Here is an 8,091-nt window from a genome sequence, read left to right on the forward strand (position 1 = left end):
TTTTTCATAATACCAACTTTTGGTTTTATTTATTAATTCAATAGTTTTTTTGCTTTCAATTTTATTAATTTCTCCTGTCATTTTTAGAATTTCTAATTTGGTATTTGATTGGGGATTTTTGATTTGTTCTTTCTCTAATTTTTTTAGTTGCATGTTTAGTTCATTGATTTCCTCTTTCTCCAATTTATTCATATAAGGATTTAGAGCTATAATATATCCCCTGAGAGTTGCTTTGAATGAATCCCATAGGTTTTGGTATGTTGTTTCATTATTATCATTATCTAGGATAAAATGGTCAATTCTTCCATTAATTTGTTTTTTAGTCCACTCATTTTTTAAGATGAGGTTATTCAGTTTCCAATTTGCTCTGTGTCTATATCTCCTTGGCCCTGTATTGCATATTACTTTTATTGCATTGTGATCTGAGACAGATGTATTCACTATTTCTGCCTTTCTGAAGTTGATCATTAGTTTATTTATGTCCTAGTACATGGTCAGTTTTTGTATAAGTTCCATGTACTGCACAGAAAAAGGTATATTCCCCATTCAGTTTCCTCCATAAGTATACCATATCTAATTTTTCTAACAAGCTATTTACGTCCCTAACTTCTTTCTTGTTTGTTTTATGATTTCATTTATCTAGATCTGATAGCAGGACGTTGAGGTCTCTCCTAGTAGTAGAGTTTTGCTGTCTATGTCTTCCTGTAATGCTTTCAGCTTCTGCTCTAAGAATCTGGGTGCTGTCCCACTTGGTGCATATATATTCAATATTGAAATGACTTTATTGTCCATGGTACATTTTAGGAGGATAAAGTTTCCTTCCTTATCTCTTTTAACTCTATTTTTGCTGCTGCTTTGTCTGAGATAAGGATTGCTACCCCTATTTTTTTTACTTCAGCTGAAGCAAAATATATTTTGCTCCAACTCTTTACCTTTACTCTATATGTATCTCTCTGCTTCAAATAAGTTTCTTGTAAGCAACATATTGTAGGATTCTGGTTTTTAATCCACTCTGCTATTTGCTTATGTTTTAAGGGAGAGTTCATCCCATTCACATTCAAGGTTATGATTACTAATTCGTTATTGCCCTCTGTGCTATCTTCCCTCTGTTTGTATTTTTCCCCCTTCCCCCCCCTTTTATCCATATTCCCCAGTATTTTGTTTTTGAATACCACCCCCCTTCAGTGTGTTTGCACTCCTATATCACACCTTTCCTTTTCTTTCTGCTTTCCCTGTTCCCTTCCCTTCCTTTTGTTATTTCCCCTTATTTCCCCCCTTCAACTTCACTTTCTCTGTCCACCCCTCCCTTTTTCCACTTTTAATACTTGAAAGGTTAGAAATTTTATAAGTTAACTGAGTATGTGTAGGTTGACTTTAAGCCAAGTCTGATGAGAAGAAGATTCAGGTGTTTCTCCTCTACTCCCTTCTTCCCCTCCATTACCATAGGTTTTTGTTACCTCTTATTGTAATGAGATTTGTCCCATTCAATGCCCTCCCTCCTCCAGTCTCTTTCCTGTCCCCCTTTTTAGGCAGGTAGTATATTTTTTTCAGATCATTCTATCTAAGTCATAGAAAATTCTGAGTGTCTGTCCCTTCTAGTTCAGTATATTCTGTTGAATAGAGTCAAAATTCCTGAAAGTTATTGGAGTCTTTCTCCCGAGTGGAGTTAAATCCAGTTACATCCCATTAGATATCAGTCTCATGGATAGGTCATGGATGTCCATCATTTCTGGCTAGGTATATTTTCTCTGTTAGAGTTACATTTCTCAGGATTTATGAGAGTCTCTCCTCCCCCCCCCCCCCATGGTGGGATATAGCCAGTTTCAACTTCCTGGATTGCATTTTTTTCCTTTGACCGCCCCCCCCCCCCTTTTTTTACCTTTTCATGTGTCTCTTGAACCTCCTGTTTGATATCCAAATTTTCTGTTTAGCTCTGGTCTTTTCATCAGAAATTTTTGGAATTCTTCCATTTTGTTAAATGTCCATCTTTTTCCCTGGAAGAGAAGGCTCAGCTTTTCAGGAAAGTAGATTCTTGGCTGCATTCCAAGCTCCCGTGCTCTTTGAAATATCTCATTCCAGGCCCTTCGATCCCTTAAAGTTGATGCAGCCAGGTCCTGCGTGATCATTACTGTGGCTCCTTGATATTTAAATTGTTTCTTTCTGGCTGCTTGCAGTATTTTCTCTTTTATCTGATATTTCTGGAGTTTCTCCACAACATTCCTTGGTGTTTTCATTTTAGGATCTTTTTCCTGGTGGGGATCAATGTACTCTTTCAATAACTACTTTGCCCTCTGATTCGATGATGTCAGGGCAGTTTTCCATCACTAGATCCTGTAATTTTAAGTACAGGCTTTTTTTTCTCTTCAATGTTTTCATGAAGTCCTATAATTTTCAGGTTGCCCCTCCTCGATCTATTCTTGAGGTCAGTGGTTTTCTTGATGAGGTATTTCACATTTGCTTCTATTTTTTCTGTTTTTTGATTTTGTTTAACTGACTTTTGCTGTCTGGTGGAGTCATTAGTTTCTGTAGGCACCATTATTTTTGGGGGGGAGGAGTTATCTTCATTAGCCTTTTCCAAGTGGTCAATTCTACTTTTGAAAGAGCTTTCCATTTGACCAATTGAGGTTTTGAGAGAATTAATTTCTTTTTGCATTTGCTCATTTGAAGATCTGAGAGAATTATTCACATTTTGTAATTGTCCAATTCTGCTTTCTAAGGTTTTGTTTTATTGTTGCAAGGTATTAATTGTCTCCCCCAAATTTTCCAGTTGATTTTCCAGCTCCTTCCTTATTTCTTCAAGGAAGTCTTTATGTGCTGAAAACCAGATTGTATTCTCCTCAGATGTTCCAGGTCTCTCTGGGTTGGGGTCTTTCCCTTCCAGGAATTTTTCTATGGATCCACCTTTCCGCTGACCCTTCTTCATTATGCTAAGACCTTGAGTTGGGTGGGGCTGGTTCACCTGGGCTTGGGATCCCTAAGTCTTTACTGAGTGCAGTTTCTCTGGCTGGCCAGTAGGAGGTGCTAGTTGCTTTCTCTGGAATGTCTGTGACCTTGGTTGCAAGGCCTTCTCCCTTTGCTTGAGGGAGGGAATTGGAGCTATTGAATTCTTTTGCCTTCAATCAGTAGTGGGCTTTACCCTGGCCTGAGGTCATTCCTCAGCTGGGCTGGTTCTTTTGCTCACACACCTGGGTCTGAGGCAGAAGTAATTTGCATTTGTTTGAGAAGAGGCCTCAGTGCAATGGAGGTGTGGGCTCACAGTTTCTCAGACCTGAGGAGCCCAGGGATGGTGTCCACAGCTCTCCTGCACCAGACCTCTCCCTGCAGCCCCTTCCCCAAGCTCCAGGGGGACAGCACCAACACCATCGCCTCTGCTTCCCCGTGGACCCAAGCCCCCTTCGTCCAGCCCCACCACTGATCCAGCAGGTCCGGCTCTTGGGCCCTCAGACTCCCGGTTCCGATTCAGCTGTTGATCTGGCTGATCTTCCCTAGGAGCTCAGACTCACCTGATGGTACTTAGCCAAGGCTGCTTTGGGAGACAAATCCCGAGATAGATTTTCCTCTCCTGGCTTTTCTTTCTGGGTTTCCTGGTTTGGATTTCTTTTAAGGGGTTTATTTCATATGATAGATGGGGAAGACATCAGGAGACATTAGAACTGTGTCTGTCTTCTCTCCACCATCTTGGCCTGAAGTGCATTCACTCACTTTTGATCTATGAATGGATCCTATATGAAGAGTAATGTTATTTCAATTCTATTCTTGTTAAACAGGAAATTGGGCACCAAACTACTGGCCTTATCCCTAATAAGAGACTTCCATACTACACTCTCTTTTTTTTCTATCCAATCCAATCTACAAATGAAATTATACTAGACAATTACACTATACTATGCTGTAGTAGACAATTATACTATACAATTACAAATAAAATTATTCTACATGTTAGATATACAAAGAAAACAAAAATAAAAACTGCCCTCACCTTCAAAAATTTTTTTATCATCATTATCCCTTATGAATTCTCCAAGCTGCTTACCCAGTCATTCTAAATGATATAATTTAAGGACAATAAATAATTTCCATCATGTTTACTACATTTTATTATCATTTCAAAAATATTTGATTTTATTCAGTATTTTCACTAACCCAGACTGCTGCATCTCTTTTGCTTAAGAGTTAATCTTTGGGGCGGGGGGAGTGGAGTCAAGATGGCAGAGTGAAGGCAGCATTTCCTGGAAACACCTTCCCCCAAAACTCCAAAAGCTATCAAATTATGACTCTAGCCATAATTTAGAGTGGCAGAACACACAGAAAGACTGTGATACAATTTCCTAGTCCAAGATAATTTATAAGTTCCACAGGAAAGTGTGTTTCACAAGGACTGTGGGTTAGAAAAAATCTGCTGCCCAGCCCAGACCAAACTCAGTGGGAACAGCTTGAAAGGGATGATGAGAGAACTCTAGTGTTCCAGAATGCTTGTAGATTGAGGAGCACCAGCTTCAGAGAAGCCCAGTGATGAGATCATGCAGAGGAAATCAGGGAAATCAGCCTGCATCTCCAGAGCACAGTCCACAGATGGTAAGGTAATTAGAGGAATTTCTCTGCTCTCACTGGGGCAGGACTCTGCTGTTTGCGCCCACTCAGATCCAGGTTGCAGTTTGGGCTTCCATACTGAGATAGCTGAGTAGGGATGCTCCTAATAGCTCCAGGAAAGAAGGGAGCACCTGTGGTCATCTACATATCAAAGCACAGGCAAAAGAGCATAAGATCTAGGAGGAATAAAGGTCCCAGAGGGGTATCCCAAAAAGCTCTCAAAGCCTTGAAAGTGCTTTAAATTAGGCTTATGCTAAGGGAATGAGCAAACAAAAGATAAAGAAGAATCTGACCATAGAAAATTACTTTAGTCCCATGGAAGATTCAGAAGATTACAAATTTGAAGTTTCTGTATCCAAAGTCTCTATGAGAAATAGAAAATGGGCTCAGGCTCTGGATGAGCTCAAAAAAGACTGATAATCAATTAAGGGAGGTGGAGGAAAACTTTGGAAGGAGAAATGAGAGCCATGCAGATAAATCATGAAAACCCAATCAAACAGCTTGGTGAAAGAAATACAAAAAATACTGAAGAAAAGAATGTGTTAAAAATCAAGTGAGATCAAATGGAAAAACAAAACAAAAAGGTAAATGAGGAGAAAATGCTTTGAATAGCAGACTTGGCCAGCTGGAAAAGAAAATATAAAAGCTCTCTGATGAAAATAACTCCTACAAATACTGAATGGAATTAAAGGAAGCTGATGACTTTTCAAGAAATCAGGAAGAGGGTGGCTAGGTGGTGCAGTGGATAAAGCACCAGCCCTGGAGTCAGGAGTGCTTGAGTTCAAATCTGGTCTCAGACATTTAATAATTAACTATCTGTGTGGTCTTGGGCAAGCCACTTAACCCTATTTGCCTTGAAAGAAACCCTAAAAAAATTAAAAGAAATCAGGAATAAATAATACTCTTCCAAAAAAAGACAAAAATTAGAAGAAAATGTGAAATATCTCAATGGAAGAAAACAATTGACCTCAAAAACCAATCCAGTAGACAGAATTTTAAAATTATTGGGCTACTTGAAAGTCATGACCAGGAAAAGAGCCTTGACTTCATTTTTTCAAGAAATAATAGACCAAAATTGCCCTGAGATTCTAAAAGAGAGGGTAAAATAGAAATTGAGGGAATTCACCAGTCATGTCCTGAAAGAAGTCCCAAAAGAAAAACTTCCAGGAATATTATAGTCAAATTCCAGAATGACCAAGTCAAAGAGAAAATACTAAAACCTGCCAGAAACAAACAATTGAACTATCATGGCTCTGTAGTCAGGATTACACAGGATCTGGCAGCATCTACATTAAGGGCTCATAGGGATTGGAATATGATATGCTGAAATGCAAAGCATCTTGGTTTATAACTGAGAATCAACTATCCAGCAAAACTGAACATCTTCTTTCAGGGGGGTAAAAGATGGACTTTCAATAAAAGAGGGTATTTTCACACTTTCCTATTGGAACAACCAGATTGTAACAGAAAGTTTGATCTCCAAGTACAGGACTTGGGGGAACCATTGAGGCAGTGGACAAGATAGACTAATTATGAGGAACTTAATGGTGTTGAACTGTTTGTATTCCTACATGGGAAGAAGATACTGATGACTCATATGAACTTTCTCATTTATAAGACTGTTAGAAAGAGCATATATATAGACAGGACACAGGAAGGAATGGAATATAATGGTAAAATATAGTAAAAAGATGGAGTCAATTGGCGACTAAAGGAAAGTACTGGGAGGAAAAGAAAGGAGAGGAAGAAGGGACTAAGATATTTTGCATAAGAGTGCAGGAAAATTTTTTTTCCAATGGTGTGGAAAGGGGGAATGTGGGGAGGATTGAATGAATGAGCCTTTATTCTCATTAGAAATGGGTCAGAGAGGAAATAACATACACATATAACAGGGTATAGAAATCTATCTTATTCTAAAGAAAATTGAAAAGAAAGGGATGGGATAGCCCTTTCTCTCCCCCTCCCCTGGCAGACATAGCAGCATCCTGCACCTCTTTCACTTCTACGGTCACTAGCTTCCTCTTTATAAGAAGTGGGAGCAGACTGGCCAATTGTCGAGTTGCCTGCAGAGCAGTGGCAAGTGAGCAGCAAACAGCAGCTGGGCCCCAGGTATTAAGGTCAATACAAAACACCAGCACAACACAGAAGAAAAATGTTGCAACCTCAGGACGTGAAGAATATACAGTAGCTCTTATTAAGAAACAGATTGAAGAATTCAACATAGGAAAGAGACATTTAGCCAACATGATGGGAGAGGATCCAGAAACTTTTACCCAAGAGGATATTGATGGAGCTATTGCCTATCTCTTCCCAAGTGGCTTATTTGAAAAAAGGGCCAGGCCAATTATGAAGCATCCTGATGACATTTTCCCAAAAAGTAGAGCAATCCAGTGGGGAGAAGATGGCTGTCCATTTCACTTTCTATTTTATACTGGCAAGCCATCGTATTATTCATTAATGCACAAAGTATATGGAATGATTTTAGACCTGGAAAAACATTCAGATCACTTGAGAGACAAAGATCTATTACCTCAAAAAAATAAACAAGACCTGATTGGCAGCAGATGGCTGATTAAGGAGGAACTAGAAGAAATGTTAGTGGAAAAATTGTCAGATCAAGATCATATGCGATTCATTCAATGGCTCGAAAGGTTATTGACATTGCCATGTGGTAGCACTGAAGAAGAATACATACATAAGTTTCGCAGGAATATACCTGTTCAATCTAAAAAAAAGTTGATTGAGCCTCTGCAGTATGATGAGCAAGGAATGGCCTATAGCAATGGGGAAGGCAAAAGAAAAACTGCAAAATTAAAAGTAGTAGTTTATGAACACGGAAGTGGAAGAATAAAAGTGAATGGAATAGATTATTTGCTTTACTTTCCAGTAATACAGGACAGAGAACAACTGATGTTCCCATTCCATTTCCTTGACCAACTTGGAAAGCATGACATGGACTGCACAGTCTCAGGTGGAGGGAGATCTGCACAAGCTGGAGCAATTTGTTTAGCTACTGCAAACGCATTATGTAGTTTTGTCACTGAAAATGAAGTAGAATGGATGAGACAAGCTGGTCTACTGACTCCTGATCCTCGTGTCAGAGAACGGAAGAAACCAGGCCAAGAGGTAGCCCGCAGGAAATTCACTTGGAAGAAATGCTAAGTCTTATTCACAGAAAAGAATTGACTCTGTTGGGCAGCACTTTTAGAAATATTTTGATCTGTGTAGTTTATTTTCAAACTATATCATGTCAGTATATTTGAAAATTAAAAACAACAAACAAACACACACACACACAATCTAGTCTGTTTTTCTTTATTTTTAAAATCCTCTTGGAAGATTGTTTTAGAAGCATATTTTATAGAATATTAGAACTGAAGAGAATTTTAGAAAATATCTAATCCAACTCCCTCATTTTGCAAATGAGAAATTGAAACTAAAAATTTTTTTTCATTACTTGATCACTTCTTCCTACCTTTCCCTCTAAAAGAGAATTCATTG

General features: G+C 38.7%; 1 pseudogene; it reads left to right on the top strand.

The window, feature by feature from the left end:
- Positions 1–7,752, top strand: part of LOC141494207 (small ribosomal subunit protein uS9m pseudogene) — a 49,283-nt pseudogene extending 41,531 nt beyond the window's left edge.
- Positions 7,753–8,091: the final 339 nt, after the last annotated feature.

The sequence above is a fragment of the Macrotis lagotis genome, chromosome 7 (assembly GCF_037893015.1).
Source record: "Macrotis lagotis isolate mMagLag1 chromosome 7, bilby.v1.9.chrom.fasta, whole genome shotgun sequence".
In the NCBI taxonomy this organism is placed as follows: Eukaryota; Metazoa; Chordata; class Mammalia; order Peramelemorphia; family Peramelidae; genus Macrotis; species Macrotis lagotis.